We start from the raw sequence: 16,571 nt of genomic DNA on the forward strand, positions 1-16,571 counted from the left end.
AAGATTATTTCAATGCTTTTCATCCATATGTTCCCCACATAATTGTTAAATGAATGCTCCTGAACTTGATCCTGGCCTACCTGCCAGATAGAGCTGGACAGAAGCGCTTCTCTCTAGGAAGATTGTTTTTCTCTCTATCATAAGACACTTTGCTCCTAGAATGTATGACTATAAAGTACTGTGCCTTTCAGCACATGCCAAACAGCAACAGAAAAAAATGTTTCTGTTGTCACATCAATTTTGTTGTCGCTAGGAACAGAAGTGTCATTTTATCTTCAGGATCTAGGTAATACATTTCACTTGGAAATGCAAAGTTCATTTGGGTTTAAAAAGTCATGTTTCTTTTTCAAAGCACGTGGCATAATATCATTGTGCTTCATGTATACTCACTACTTTTGGTAAAATTTTACTATTTTTACTGTATTAGCTAATCTGTTGAAACAGCTTAACATGGGTACTGAAGCATCCTCAGCACTCAGACAGCCTCAGCTGGCAGTGATGTGCAGTGCCAGCAGAGCAGCTGGTTCTGCAGGGAAAACAGCCACAGCCTGAGCCACAGAAATGAAGTGCTTCTTTCAGTCCTGAATGTGTTACGCCCCTGAGCAAAATTGTGGCAGAGACTTTTTTCACATTTCACCTTCCTGCATGCCCTCCATCCTCCTTTTACACCCCTCATCTACCATCTGTCCTTTTGTGTCTTACCATCATGATGACCATGACACACTGCCAGGGTGCTACGGTGTGTGCCACCACCCTTCGGGTTTGTGCAGGGGAAGCAGGGAGCTGATCCAGAGCCACAGCATGAGCTAAGGTGCTATTTAAACAAAGGAACCAGGTGGCTGCTCTGTGGTCCCTCTGGAGCCTTGTGCCAGTTGTGACCCCCCCCTCACCTAAATGACTTTTCCAGCTGCCTGTAGCTCAGATTGCCACTACGGAGTGATCTGGTGATAAGAGAGTTATGGCTGAAGCATAGAAAGAGGTGAATGTGATGTCTAGCCTGCATTTGACTTGTGTCCTTTCATTGCCTTCTTGAGCTAAAGGTGTAGCGAGAGGTGTAGCAAGTGCAATGGCTGCTTACTCATGCCAGGAACCTCATTATTTTCTTAAGTTTTATCACAAAAAAACCCCAAAACCAAATGAGTCAGTCACATCAGGGAAAGGTTTAAACTGCTGTGAGGTAAAGGATTTCATCTGGTGTTGTACTCAATGAATGCAACTCTCACAGGCAGGCCTCCCAAAGGGACCTGACCTTTTACATTGTCCATCCCTTGCTTCGCAACCTCTAAGACAGGGGCTGCCCTTGCTTTCTGGAGGTCACCATTTGGGCTCCTCAGTACTGGTATGAGCTTTTCTACAGCTGCACGAAGCACCCCAGAGGTTTTTCCTGGCAGGGTGCGCAGAGCCTGTTAAAATACCATAGCCAGGAAAGTGTTTCAAAGGATCCTGCTGGAAATGTTAGGAGATGCGAATCTTCCACATCCCATATAACAGCCAAGCCGCTCAGTCACAACTACTTGGAATACACAGTAATTTCCTGTGTTTTTTCAATCTCACTTAAACTTCTCTGACAGATGGGGAAAGATGACTAAACCAAGGGAGTTTACAAAAGTTCGTCTTGTGGTGTTTGCAAACTGTCTCTGTGAGGTCCATTTTCTCTAATGTAAACACAGCCGTGGCTGGGTGCCGAGTGCCTTTGCAGCAGCTAATCCTGCTCAGCTTAAGGCTGCACAAACGAGGAGTACCCAGCCAACCAGTCCACTCTGGGGGCTGAACATGAACCAGCCCTGGGGCTGAGGTGTGTTAGGAGGAGACCTTCATTTTCTGGACTCCAAACAACATGAAGCAAAGCAGCTGTGGCTCTAAGACCAGACTAAGTTTACTATGCTGGGTCAGAGGCCTTCCAAGGGGCCTTGGGTCAGGTGTGGAAGGTTAGATAAAACTCCAGGGTAATAATCATGTGAAAGCAATTGCCTTTGGAGCTGTAGTTGGCCTATTGTTGTTCTTCCTAGTCTTTAAATCACTGCCAGGAAGGGAGTGCACCTGGGGGAAAGTGGAGTTTCAGTTCCTTGGCTTTGCAGAAGTGGTGCAGAGTATGCAAAGCTTTTTCACCAGCTCCAGCTGAAAGGCCGGGAAGGTAAATGTTTTAACTTCTTTTATTGCTCAAGTTCCCCTTGCTGAGGAATGCAGGTTGTGTGAGGAGGAGCCATAGATGGGTGGTGTGTGTACACTCAGAAGTATGCACAAGCAGAAAACACCAACCCCAAACACCAATGAAAGACCCCAAAGCAGAGAGATACTGAATTTGAAAAGTAACTCATCTTCTATAGCTAGTAATTCTTATGAATTAATCCAGCATCACTCTCCAGTGTAGTGTGGAGGGCATTTATTCTGTCATATTGGGATTGCAGCAAGACAATAAATGGTCTGTCTGCTCAAGGTCAGTCCATTTACAGCTACCTCCTGCAGTGGTGCTTTCCCTGTGGAATACCCCACTAGGCTCATCATTCTGTGTGGGGGGGTCTGTGTCTGCCTCCTGAAACCGCTCAGGTCCTTGCAGAGGAGGATGATGGACTGTCAGTAGCTGGTGGTCTTCTCTCCTCCATGATACTGTGGCCTGTAGCTGCCACAGCTGTGCTCAGCAAGCTCAGAGGGATCCCACAACATCCTTCTACCATCCCCTCACTGCCTTCTATTTCAAATACAGTATTTTCCCTCGTGAACTATGACTGGTGTCAATGGTCTCTAGCAGTTTGCTGGCTGGTATTTCAGAGATTTTTGCAGCTGGGTGATGGGTCATGAGACCCTTAGCTGGCATGAGATGATGATGTGCTATTGATTTTTCGAGAAATTGTGCCAAAAATTTCTAAGCTAACCACCCACACCTTTGGTTATTATTGGTTTTGTCTTTTCCTCATTTTCTTAATCAGAGTAAGTTTTGAAAGACAATCCCTCTCTTCCACCTCTTCCACCCCACATTTTGTGGGACTGGCTAGTCTGTATTTACTTCTTTTAGTAAGGAAAAATCTCTGCCAGTGGGAGTTGACGTTGTGCAGCAGATTGTTTTCAAATCCAGTTTTATTCTCAAACTCCAAAATGGTTTGTCTCTCAGTGTATGTGTAAAATCTGTGCTCTATTCCTTCATAAATGCTAAAAGCCCTTGTAATTATTTTTTCACACTCCATCCATTGCTTTTTCAGGGCAAAATCCTCTGTACTTTGGTCTATGAGCAGGTCCCACTAACCAGACTCCTCATCCTCTTTAGTGATACGGCTGCCATGGGGCCAATTACTTCTTTGAGTACAGTAGTGTGGGTTTGGCTCGAAATGCAGTTGTCCTTTATCGTTCTTACAAACCATCAGACAGTGAACATAAATCTAAGTGTTGCTACATTCTAAGTATAATGTTCTTTCAGCATCGTTTTCTTCAAACTTATCTTCTGTGAGTCTCAACAAGTATTGCTAAAGCATTTCCCAATTACTGTTAGTATTGTAATTAGCATTAGCCTGAAAATAAAATTTGACTAATTGTGTAAATCTTGAGCAGCCTATGTTTTACCTGTGGAGGCTGAATATGTATTATTCCTTCTTTGACCCCTTCCTCTGTGTAACAGATTGGTTTCTGGCTTACCAGCAGACTAACTGGCATGATGACAAATCTCATTTTGTCTTTTCAGGAAGAAGTAAGGCACACAGTGTTAATGCAATCCTGTATATCCATTGAAAGATTGCTCCAATACAGAAAGTTTAAAATAACCTGTATAAGCATCACAGGCATGAAGAAAATCTTAAAATACAAGTAGGGCATAAGCTACTGTCAGATCACTTTCCTTACTCTGCATGCAGGCTGAGACAAGGATTTTCATTGTATGAATTTATCCACCCATTGGAAGCGCCTGTTTGCTAATACTGAGGCTTAAAGATGACAGTGTAATGTCAGCCTTTGAGGTATTTCACCGGTGACCATTATAAATAAGGCACTCAGCTATCAAGCTTGCCCTCCCTTCCCAGTGATCCTCTGAGCCTCTCAAGCTGCTGGTGGACCCCAGTAGTAACCTTCCAGCTGCCAAAGCTCCTTTTTCCCCTTTGAATATTTCTATATGCTATCAGTATCCATATTTCTAGGGTCTAGAAACACAGGGACATGACAAACTGTCTTTTAACTGACTATCATCATAAATAATGGAAAGGCAACCAGGCTGATAATTTTATTCTTTTAATTGTGAATAGAGGAAACCTTTTTGAAAAAACTACTATTATTTGGGAACTTCAATTTATATAATGCAACCCCAGAATTTTCTGGCTATCATGAATCTGACACCCATGCACTAAAAATCCTTCATGATCACACAGCCCTACCCTGGTGGGTGCCAAAATCAGAACCTCGGCAGAGCCTCTGAGCTTTGACTGGATGTTTTCCTACACTGCCTCATTTTTCCCCTTTGCACAGAAGTGCTGAGAAGATGCATGTGGAGGGGGATGGTACCTGAGAGAAAAATGTAAATCATAGCAACCTGACTGTCAAGAGGGTATCACTTTTTATTTCCTAGCTCATGTTCCCAGCAACAGTGGAGCTGCAATATTAAATTGTTTTGTTTCACTTCTCGGCTTGGTTTACTGGTGCCAGAATAGCTGCAGCCCCTCGAGCACAGAGGTAAGGGGACCTTGCAACTGAAAGCTTGCCTGGAGGTTTTGTTCCCCTTTGATAGGTCGGGCTGGCTCTCATTGCAGGAGCAGCTGGGAAGAAATAATTAGCATAACAAAGAGCTATATTATAGTATTGCATTGTGCATTTGGAGCCTTCACATACCTTCACTCCTTCGGTTACATGCTACATAAATCTGAATTCCGGGTAGAAATGGAAAAATACAAACTGAAAAAGAACTCAGCCTTTAACGTGAAAATAATTTGAATACTCTGACTGCAAATGTAGAGCCCCCTCAGCGTTCTAGGCACAGCCGTACTGCGAGTGCCAGTGGCTGTCCTTGCGGCTGTTGGGAATGCGTGGCCAGGGAGAGCCGCTCTCCCCGCCTGGTGGGGGTGGCAGGTTCTGAGGGGGATGCAGGGCGAGTTCTTCCCGGCACACAGGAGCTGATGGACTGAGGTGGCGATGACCAGGCAGCCCAGCAGCCGCTTTCTGCCCCTCCCAGCCCAGAGGTGCTGGGTTACCAAGGAGAAGGCTGGGGGTGCAAGTACTTGGTGTTTTGCTGTTTTCATTGTTGGCAAACAGCAAAGCTGTGCTGCGGGGGCGTTGGCGATCTGTACGGGTTTAGTTGCACAAGAGGTTATGAGCGCTGCAGAAAGCTCCTTTACCTGTCCAGGTGCCTCCCCTGGGAGCTCCCAGGTGTTGTGCCCTGTCCTCCTGTCTTGCTCACAGCAAATCTGTCCCACGTGTCTATTACTGCCCCACGGCAGAGGCTGGATGGCGCCTACAACGGGCTGTGGCATTTGCAAAGCCCGTGGTTCCTTCCCTGGCCCATTGGGAAGTAAACTTACACCCACCGTGCCTGCCCAGCTGCCCACTCACTGCAGCATATTTTTCTCCTCCCTTTTCCCCCCCATTTTGACTGTTTCTTTTGCTGAGGAAAATTACCCATCCTGGGAGTTAGAAGAAATGCAGAGAATGAAGTAAAAGGAGCAAAAATTTCCCAGGGAAGGTTTTTCAGAGCTGATCCTCCCCTGGGTCCAATATCTGTCAGACGTGCTTGCAGCGCGCAGCTGCATCATGCTGTCAGCAAGAGGGATTTAAAATCTAACCCGCATATGCAACTCTTTCTCTTGCTCCTTTGGATTGAGGATCCCTGGTAGGGCAGGAGAGTAAATCTCATCCTAGGAGGGCGGCTCTGTCAGCCCTGCAGACAGCCTGTATTGCAGCAGGGAGCTGAAAGCTCCAGCCGTAGTGGTAGTGATTTCTGTAAAACCTGGATGTACTTTACCCAGATATGTGTATTTGCAATGACTCATCAAGCAAGGAGCTGCAAATTGAGCAAAGACCCTGGAAGATCCTAGTGTTCTGTCCTGTTTGTACATGAGATAGAGAGGCTGCTGTGCCTCTGCCTGAGGTAACTTGAGGGAAGAGCTAGAGGTAGGCTTAGAGGACAAGACCAGAGCACTGCAATAGCACTTGATGGTTCTTAAAAGGTTGTGGAAGTTTAGGAAGCAAAAACTTTCAAACAGTTACTAAGGACACAATGTTGTTCAGGCTTTATGGTTGTGATTGTGATAACAAAATTTATCAGAGAAACAAATTTGTCAAAACGAATGAGACTTTGTACATTTAAACCACACTGACATTGTGTTGTGCTTTCCTTCACAAGCAATGTCTAAAACAAGAGTTGTATTTGAAAGAGACTGGTGAGAAAAAATTACACAGATCTATTCTTTTGTTTACTTGGTGCACTTGACAGCCCTGAATACAATCAGGTTCTCTGCTTTGCCTGTACAGTCTGTCAGTCAGTTTTCTGACATTTGTTTGAGCCTTTACATAGCAGCAGAGAAGACAGAACTGGATTTTATAAGGAAAATATGTCCATGGAAACACAAAGGGTGCTGATGGATTCAGAGGTAGGGAGTGTCATTGGGTGATACTTTGCATTCATCCATTTCAGGGGGAAAAAATTCAGCAGACTGTTGGGTTTGGGTTTTTGGGGTGGGGTTTTGGGTTCTTTGACATGGTTGTGTTTTTTGTTTTGTGGTTTTTTTTGGTTTTTTTTTTTTTTAAAAAGCAAAGACTGCTTCTTTGCAGCCTGAGAGCATAAAACACCACACATAAGCACTGATGAAATGTTAAAAAACAAGAGTTGAAAAAAACAAAAATCTCAACTAAGCTCCTGGCAGGTGTGGAAGCCACAGGGCTTTAGTTCTGTCCTCACAGTGTACAGCCACACACCCTGGTACAGTCTTCTTTGTTCATGATAAATACAGTGTGTCCCACATGTGCAAAATCTCTTTCCTCAGCTCTGCAATGGTAGTTGCTCTGAGTCTTATAGAGGCACCATCAGGTCTGTTTCCTCTCAGCCTGTTTCTAGCACTTCAGAAACTCTGTTGTTCCTTTCTACAACAACCATGTAGCTTCATCAGCCACATCCATCTACAGCGCCCATTTCCTGCAGCTCACAGTACTTAGATGGAGAAACAGGTTCTATGACTTCTCTTATCCTAACTTTACCCTTTCATAAGAAGTGTGGTCAATTTAAGCAAAGCATGGAGTATTGTCAGACTGAGCAGAGGAAGGCATGTACACCTCAAGTGATATCAGTAATGTGGCACAGGGGGGAGACTGGGCAAGGCTTGTCAGAGATCTGCTGGGCCACGTACCACACCGGGACACCCATGTAGTTATTTCCTCCTTGCAGGGATTAACTGAAGAAACAGAAATTGAGCAGGATTGAAAAGTTTTTGAGGTCAGGGAAAGCAGTTGGCTGCAGTGCTATAAACCCTTGATGCTTGCCAGACCCACTGTACTTCCTGCAGGCCAGTACTGCAGAGGTTTGTAAGGTATGAAAAACCTTCCTTGAGAAACAGGAGATTAGAAAAACCAGAGAGTTTTGTGTGTGGATTTTATGGTAGGTATATCTATATGCATCTTCTTGCACCTCCAAGGCTTGGTAAATATTTGGAACTGCTTGGTGATTGCCAAGTCTGTACATTATGAAGGATCTCTGTGTCCAGCCTCATGTGTGCCTAAGTGGTCTTCTCTGACTGTTCCATTTGTCCTGCAATCTGACTTGCCTGAGGATTCTGAGACATGAGGATTCTGCTTGAAATATCTGCTTATGTTTGAATGAGACTTACGGGGGGAGAAACAGCTGCCTTATAGTTCTTATATGGTTGTCTGAAGAAGAGCTGCAGGCTTGCTAAGGCTCCCAGAACTGCAGCTACACAGCATCCAAAGCTGATTGCTCTGTCAGGAAGCTGCATCTTTGGCAAAGCCCTCTGCTGCAGGTGACCCCATGCATCAGCCCTCCTGCCCCTGGTTCTGCTCATCCTAAATTCTCTCTGATGCTCAGATGCTGTTAAGGGGCATCTACCGTGCCTTGGAACCTGGGAAATGGAGATGATTTGTGGTGTCTGAACTACAGCCTAACACTTTTTTTTTTTTTTTTGCTTTCCATCAACACTGCTTTGACTCAAATTCTTTCAGACTCTACATCGTTGGACAAGAACTGCTGTCAGACTTTTTGCTTTGAAGCAGAAGAGAAACACCTCCAAAATTTGCTTAGCCAGTGCCAAAATATGGAGGAAGTCTGCCACAGTGCATGCCCTGATCCTGCTTTGGGGGAATCACTTAGAGCTGTTCCTGTTTTGACAGAGCTCATTTACCTCTCCCTAACTGCTGTAATCTCTTAAGAGTGCAATTGAGGTTGTTAATGAGAATACCTTCATAAAGAATTTCCATATGCAAATTCCCAGTCTGAACTTTACTACAACAAAGTCTGGAATATATTTCTGTGCACCCACAACCATCATCTTTTATTGTCTGTGCACCATACCCTCCGCTACCTGCTCCGAGCTGCTTTCCACAAGCTGGAAGTTGTGAGCGTGAGTCTAATTTCACCCTTCAGTAAGCAGGGAATTCAGAAAATTTAGAAGTGCTGGGATCAACACCAGGCACTCACATCTGTGGTGGCTTTCGGAATTAAAGCTGTGTGTGTAGCTGCTACACCGTCATTTGCTCTGAGTGGGAACCTGAAACCTCTGCGAAGCCGCCTGCCCGCAGGCAGCGGGAGGCTCTGTTTGGTGTGCCGGAGGGAGGCTGGGTGTAGCTTGTCAGAGAACATGCACATGTGTGCACACATTCTGTGCTGGGCTGTTTCCTGGAGCCCTGGCCTTGTTCTGTCTTGTCTCTGGGCTCCTTAACACGAGGGTCATTAGGACTGTTCACTCTGGCATTTGTTCAGCCACATCCTTCTCTGTATTAGACAATGTCTACCTTGTAGTGTTTGATCCTGATCCAGCAGAAAATCTTCCATTAACGTGACTTCAAGAGAGGAACGTATTTTTCCTGGCCTTGGTCTGTTGGAGTTAAAGGCAGTGTGCTACTTTGTACATTATGACTGAATCAAACTTCCTTTCATCAGCACCAGCTGAGGTGCTTTACGCCTAAGCTGGGGATGCAGAGCAAAAAACTCAGGGATCCAAGTCAGAGCAGGAACTGACCTGAAGTCATCATGCAGCCTCAGGTTGAGTCTGCATCTGCGTCCTGCTGTACTAAGTGTCAAAGACGAGTAGCTCAAGAAGGCCTTTCTTGTATCTTTATATTTCATTAATTGGTGGGTCCTCTTGAGCTGGAAACATCATGCTCAGTCAAACAGCAGAAATTCAATGTCATCTCTCAAAGAAAGACTGGATTGATTTAACAACAGTTGGAGAGGGCATAGCATACATGGAAGTGTGCTATTTAGTCTCTGCTGATCTTGATCTTGGGAAATGAAAACAGAAAAACAGATGTGAATTTATGAAGTGACATAAGGGTGGAAAACAGCAACACAAAGACACAGTGGGAAAGAGGACTATTTAAGATGGCTCTTGGCTATAGAATGGAGCAAGATAAAATTAAGTAAATATCAGCAAGATCTGCTACAATGTTGGAACAGCCTCCAGAAAAAAAAACAAACTGGAAGAGCCTTTATTTGAGCCACTCAACTAGCCTGAACAAGGTGCTGGAAGAGAGGCACTACAGCAAACAATTCTGCAACTGCCATAGGGCTGCAATGATCTAATAGTTCTTTTCCATTTTAATCTCTGTGATCCTACAGTTAATCATCACATATTCATTGTGAAATCTCTGCTCTGACTATTTGTTAAGCCTCTATGTAACTAGTGAAAATTCTGTACTCTCTAGAAGAGGACAAATATAGGAGTTTTTATCCAAAATTACACCAGCCAGTGGGCTTGGAGCCATAATTTTGCAGGCAGAAATTTAGATCTAGGTCCAAATTTTGTGTCTCTACAATGGGCAGATATGAAACACAGCTTCTTTGTTTCTGTCTTGTGCCACTGTAGTAGCTGCTGCCAAGAAATATAGATAGTGAATCAGAGATGGGTGCTTTTCTCAGAGGAGTGACAGCAACCAGCAGTTGCAAAGCTTTGGACTTTTGAATGTAAGGGTGTGAATGGAGGCTGTTTTTTCCTTATGCTTTTTTCCCCTTACATCTTTCCCCCACCATTTCAAATGTAGAGGTTGGGTTTTGGGTGCAATGAAGATAGAGGTGGCCAGAAGAGAGTTCAGACCATTTGGAGCTACAGAAAATGCTACCTCTGATTTGTGACCTGCAAAGCATTGAGGAGGTAGGAGCAGCTGTGATCTAGTAATTTGGTTTTCTCATTCTGAAAGACGATTATGGATCTATGGATGTAAGCAACCCCATGGTACTATGTAGGCTTGCACACAATTACTTCTGGAATTACTTTTTACATCACTCTGCTGGCTGTAAACTTTTAGCATATCCCAGAAATAAGAGTGTGTTTTGGGCTGATGGGTTCCCAAGCAATGAACTGTCAGATGAGCTGTTCACTGTTGCTCTTCCTCAGCTGTGGAGCAGGTGCAAGGGAAAGCAAGTAGCACTGCTGTTCCTCCTAATCAAAGGCTCATTGCTGGATGTTGCCTGTAAATTGGAGAATGTGGTGATGGCAAAAGGGCTGCCAACAGTGGACTGAAAGGACATAGAGGGGGAAGAGAAATGTACTGGGTCACAGAATTGGGTCATGAATTGAAACATATTTCTCTGAAATTTGCTGCCTTCCTTCTCTGACTTCAGTCATGGACAAGTAACTTCTCATTACCTCCTTTATTTCACCACCTGCTTCACATCACTCTTCCTTTGGTTTTCTTTAACCTGATCTTCTCTCTGATAGTCCTTTTCCATATGCATGCACTAGTCCTTATGTAGCCACAGTAGCAAAGAGCCCTGCCCCGCTCTTAACCAAAACTTTCTGAATGTTTTTAATAGTAACTCCCTTTTCCTTGAAATATTACCAGAGGGTCCTGACAAACAAATTGGGTAACTCTGACTTCCCTTGCAAACTTAGCTTTCCATGTTCACTCCATGCAGGACAGATAAAGAAGCCAGGTTTTTCCGTAAAAGTTGATACTTTGTGCTCCACAGTGGATATGACAGGATGTGATTTAACAATGTACTAATGTCTTGATGATATTTTGCATCCACATTATGCACATTCGTAACATGAGCTGTTCCTGGGTATGAACAGATGAGCTTCTCATGAGGTTTTTCACTGTGTCAAGCATGGGAAGCAGGAGAAGCTAGAGGAACAGGAAGGAAGCAATTTTGCTTGTAAAGACTGTAATTTTGAGTTCAGATGGTTTTGTTTTCATCCAGAAACTTCATGAACTGAAGCTTTCAAGTTGGTTTTGCATGTAGATTCATTTTCTTGCCAATGCTGCTTTTTGGGTGCAAAGGGGAGGTCAGGGGGAGCTGAGGCAGCTGTGTTTTGAGACACAGTGCAATGCTGATCATACTGTCCATGTTCCCCAGCCCCTGACTCATTGTTGGTGGCTCCAGGAGGAAGAATAAGCAGTTGGTTATGGACTGCTTCAGGACATGTATTGCACATCATTCTGCAGCTTCTGCAGATCATCTGATAAAAGGCTAGAAAGCAACTCTGCAAACACAGAAGAAAGAAAAAAAAAGAAAAAAAAAAAAAAAAGGAAGAGCTTTGCCTTACCAAGACTTAATCATAGCCCAGAACACTTAGTGGGGAGTTCAGATGACCCATAAAATACCCCAAAATTCAGTTATGCTTGGGAATAGAGTAAACTGAGATCAGCAATAAAAGAGCTTTTACACAAGCTGGGTGGATGCTGTAACATGCCAGGGTATTTTGTGAACAGTGCCTTTTGGGGCTATGTTATGGCAAGTTACATTTTGCACGGGCTGTGTCCAGAGATGATCTTCTTCTGGCATTTCTTCTTTTTCTGTTAATACATTTTCTGCTGCGTTCAGCCATGGAGAAGAGGCAGTTTGTGTGCTTGCTTAGCATTCTTAAGCAGTGGAATTGGAAGTCAGGCTAAAGGAGTCCTAGGTAGAAAGGGCAGAGGGGTGCAGTAGTGCAGCATCTGCCAACAGATACACTGGTTAGAAAAAGTTGTGAGCTAAAACCCATCACAATATTTTGTACTGTTTTGAGGCCAAGAAGGGATGCCTTTATACAATTTTACCAATTGTACTGTGCCATTCCTGATTTCTTTAATGATCTTTCTCTTCAGTGGATGTTTCCTGGAATGCTTCAGGAAATATCCTGTCTTATTTAAGAAGGTTGTCTCACAGTAGGAGGCAGAGATAGCTTTCCTCTTGCCAACTAACTAACTTCCAAACCCACAAATTCAACCTCATGATGAGTGCATGTTGAAGTGGGGCTCTGTGTCCAGGGCAATCCTCTGATAATGGCCCAATTCATCAGGAAGCAGCAGGAGCACCAGGTCCAGGCTGTCAGGTCCAGGCTGCAATGTTCTCTTCTTGTCCTTACTCTCTTCTGCCTCTCCTGCTGTTGGCCCAGTTTGGATTGCAGTGGGCTGACCAGGTTGCAGTGGGCTAGCCATGGTCAGCTGTCAGATGCCCATCCACCCATCCCCTTGCTCCCCTTCTCAACAGGTCGGTGGGAGCAAATAAGATTAGGAAAAGCTCATGGGGCAAGATAAAAACAGGAGTATCACCTACCAGTTACTCTTACAGGCATAGCAGATTTGACATGGGGACAATTAATTGATAATCTATTACAATATATTGGATAGTGAGGGGAAAAAATAAGACAAACCAGTACCTTCTCCCCCTCATTTTTCACAGGCACAACTTCACTCCCAACTTCTCTGCCTCTTTCTTCATAACATGGTGCAGGGGGTAGGAAATGAGAGTTGTGGTTAGTCTAGAACAGTTCCTCTCAGACACACATTCTTCCTCATTCCCATGCTCTGGTGTGGGTCCTCTCCATGACCTGCAGTGCTGCATGGGTGTCTCCACAGAGGAATCTCTGCTTTGGCACCTGTGCCACCTCCTTCTCACACCTGGGTATCTGCAGGGTGCCTTATAATTTTCCTCACACACTTTCCTTGAGGTGTCACCATCGTGTCTGTGGAGTTCAGCTGTACCCTGGGATGGGTCCACTGGGGAGAGGGATGTTTGAGGGGGACATTTGACAACTGTGTGCATGGACAAGGTCAGAAATCCTTGTCCTTCAGAGGTCACAACTTGCCACCAAGTCAGTCCCTCTCTGGCTCTCCTGGTCAGTTGCTGCCCATGCTGTTGTACCCCAGGGTACCCCAACAGTCAGTGGGGATTTCTCAGATCTGGGGGCAAGGAAGGGAGGGTAGTTTTTTGCCCAGGGTGGAAAAAATGGCAGCAAGAGAGGAGCTCTTGAACAGGAGTATTTCAGGGGAAGGCAGGGAAGAGGCATGTGTGCCTGGAGGAAGGCAGGGACTGAGGCGTGTTGGATTTCCTGAAGCTGTGGGATGTGGGAAGCGCTGTGGGTGACAGACTTGGACGGGGGTGAGGAAACGGCCCAGCACGGGGCAGGCACCGGCCCAGGAGGAGTGTCGGCCCTGCTGAGGAAAGGGGCCCTCTCCGGCCCTGAGCAGCCACGGACAAGGTGTGTCGCAGCTCCCAGAGCCGGCGAGGCTGGCAGGGAGCCGGGCTGGCCTTGCAGGGCTGGGCCCACCATCCCCGCACGGCAGGGCCCGGGCTCCCCGCCTCTTTGAGCCCCCAGGGCCGGGGGCTCCCCGGCTCCTGCCACAGCCTGTGCCCACACCTGGGCACTGCTGCTGTCCCGCCTGCAGCGACAGAAAGCACCAAATAGGCTGTTCACCAGCCTGTCTTCTGGCTGTGTTTTACGTAAGAAACGGAGAGCTTTGCTGGTTTTGCTTCCTAATTAACGATTCATCAAGACAGCTGCAGTTAGCGTGGTTTAAAGTAACACCTTAACTTGGGCTGCTGTTGAAGTTTTGCAGATGGTTGCGTTTTGTAACAGATACCAACATGAACCAAACTTGGATCCAAATACCTCCCAGCTTTTAGATCTGCGTCCTTTATGTTCAGAACACTTCTACTTTATCATTAGTAAACTAGAAATTAAAAATGGCATCAAAGTGTGGCCATGAGCGAGAGGTTTTGTCAGGGTGGTTTAACCTTGGCAGTTTCAGAGCCAAAGCTTTGCATAAAGGGGAAATTCTAGGGTAAATGTAAATAACACTGGTCTGGAGGATTAGCTGTCTCTTGTCCAGAAATGCCACACCTTGTAATTAAGGAAGAGGCTGTTAGTATGTGACATAGGAATGCAGAGGGTGTGGACCATCTCAGATTTACAGGCTATCAAGTTTATGAAAGAGACTAAATACTGTTTTGTGTTACAAAGGTGGTAAGACCTTTGTTCAGCATTGCCCCAAAAACCTGGCAAGCCTCTGATGGGAAAACACTTTGCAAGTAAGATCTTGCTAGAAAAAACATCTGTAGGAAAAATTCAGTAGGGAAACTCCAGCAGCTTCTGAAATGACTGTTTTTCTTCATGCACTGCAACAGGATAATGATGTATAGGCTGAATGTCAATGTGTGTGTGCAAGTTGCCTACTGTGAACTGGAAAGTTTGACTGAGTATTTTAATTTAACTTTACAAGTATCCATTAAAATCAAAGTACATGAGTCAATTTTAGTGCCAAATAAGTGCAAGAGAAGCATTTCAGTAAGTGAAAAACAGTATCTGTGATGCAGATCTGAATGCAAGCACAGGGCTGAGGAAATAATTTTGGTCTTGTCCTTTGCAGTGAGCTGCTATACCTCAGGATATTTATAGCTTTGTAGAATAATGAATATTAACACTTGTCATGTCACATCCAAAGTGTCATGTTAAAAAAGGGATTTGAACTCTAGAGATTAATGCAGTAAAAATTATGACAACATTTGGTTCAATGAAAGAAAAGCTTTGAGTTAACCATAAAAGGTTCAAAATGGAAAAGATCCGTTCCCCCCCTCACCCCAAGACCACCATGGTGACTCTGCTTCCCAGCTTTGTGTCCACATCTCACATCCAGGTAACTCCAACACTCTTCTACAGGTCACTTGTAACATCTGTCATTAAATCTGGTGAGTGTTACCACGGGTTTTGGTACTCATGCATGGGCTGGAGAAGAGAATCAAATGTGTTAACACGGTACCAGGAAATAATCAGAGACCTTCACTTGCACAGCTGTGTTCACAAGAAGTTTTCATCAGGTCTCCTGCACTTAAGGTAAACTGAAGTGACTTTTGATTGCCTGACTTTTTTGCCAGGTGGATATGCTGTCTTTTTCATTCTTGTGTAGGCAAAAGTTTCACTTTTCTGAAAGAATCACAGAAATCCCCTTCTCTAAAGGCAATTAGACTTTAAATGGGATAAAGAAACATTAGCTACAGTGCTCTGAGTGAAGGGGCAAGCAGCTGATTCAGATATCTAGAGACTGGAGGGCACCATTATAATTCAAAGCTTGACCTTCAGTTGGATGGTGTTTCCCTAGTCCCACTAGGACTGGATTTGGTGGTGTCAATACAGACACACCATTGTGAGACCAGATTTTGCCCAGCTGCTACACGGGCACAAAGAGCTGAGAAAGCTGCAGGGAGCCTCTTCGTTGTGTGTTCCTGGACAGCGGCCAACCTACCATCAAAGGTTGCTCATTCCTTGAAAAAGGACAGGGCTTGCTCCATCCCCCAGCAATGCCATGACTGAAAGGTGTTCCAAGAGAGTTGGAAAGGCTATTGCCAGTGCCCTAGTTTTTGGGATGGAAAGGGTTTTCAAGGTGGGCTAGAAAGGGAAATCTGCAGTGACACAGAAGATAAGCAATGCCTGAATGGGAGGGTGTGGAAAACCATCTCTCAGGGACAAGCTGTGAGGCATGATAGAGCTTTTAATGAGTGAGCTGTCATCAAATGTCTAGTAATCTTTAGTAGTGTGTTTCCTTATGCCTTTGATTTTTGCATGCAATTGCAAAAACTCCTGAAACTCATCTGTAAGCTGGTCTGCCTCTGACCAGCACAATTCTTTGTGTGTCTGTGTAAGTGTGCAGCAAATTCACCCCAATTCTTATGTAAAAATTCCATGGGAAAATCCAGGAATGACTGCATAACTGATTTGGTATGGCACTGGGCTTTAATTGTTTTCAGATTTCAGTTTTCAAGGCCAAGAAACCAGAACCCTAAATAATGTTTCATTTCTATCCCTCTGCAAACTGAGTCTCTGTGGAATGCACAACTGTAGCACTCAGCACTGTATATAAAAAAGCACTTCCAGTGTCCTGCAGATGTCTGCTCAGTAGCTTCCATATGGCAAATTACTAGTTTTTGGACCAGCCTCTGCTCGTGCTTGTGCAATTCTGTTGCAGTTGGCGAGGAGGTAACGCAATCACAGCTCGATGTGGCCCGTTGGGTCAAATAAACTCTCTGCATATTTGAGTGGGGGTTTCAAGTTGTATAATGTTGCTGGAATAATTTCCATCCCTCACTTGTGCTGGTGCAGCCCTGCCTTCCAGAGCAATTGAAATGCTTATGGGTTTGGGAATAGGTTAAGGGTTTTGTGCCACCTGAGTGCTAGACA

At 44.8% G+C, this 16,571-nt stretch overlaps 1 protein-coding gene across 1 annotated transcript in view; it reads left to right on the forward strand.

Moving 5' to 3' along the window:
* Positions 1-409: 409 nt before the first annotated feature.
* Positions 410-16,571, forward strand: part of HHAT (hedgehog acyltransferase) — a 194,963-nt gene continuing 178,801 nt past the window's right edge. Inside the window, exon 1 of the mRNA XM_039697798.1 lies at positions 410-2,134. The gene's annotated coding sequence lies outside the window, so the exon portion shown is untranslated. The remainder of the gene's footprint in view (positions 2,135-16,571) is intronic.

Source organism: Passer montanus, unplaced genomic scaffold (genome assembly GCF_014805655.1).
Source record: "Passer montanus isolate IOZ18808 unplaced genomic scaffold, ASM1480565v1 scaffold12, whole genome shotgun sequence".
Classification (NCBI taxonomy): Eukaryota; Metazoa; Chordata; class Aves; order Passeriformes; family Passeridae; genus Passer; species Passer montanus.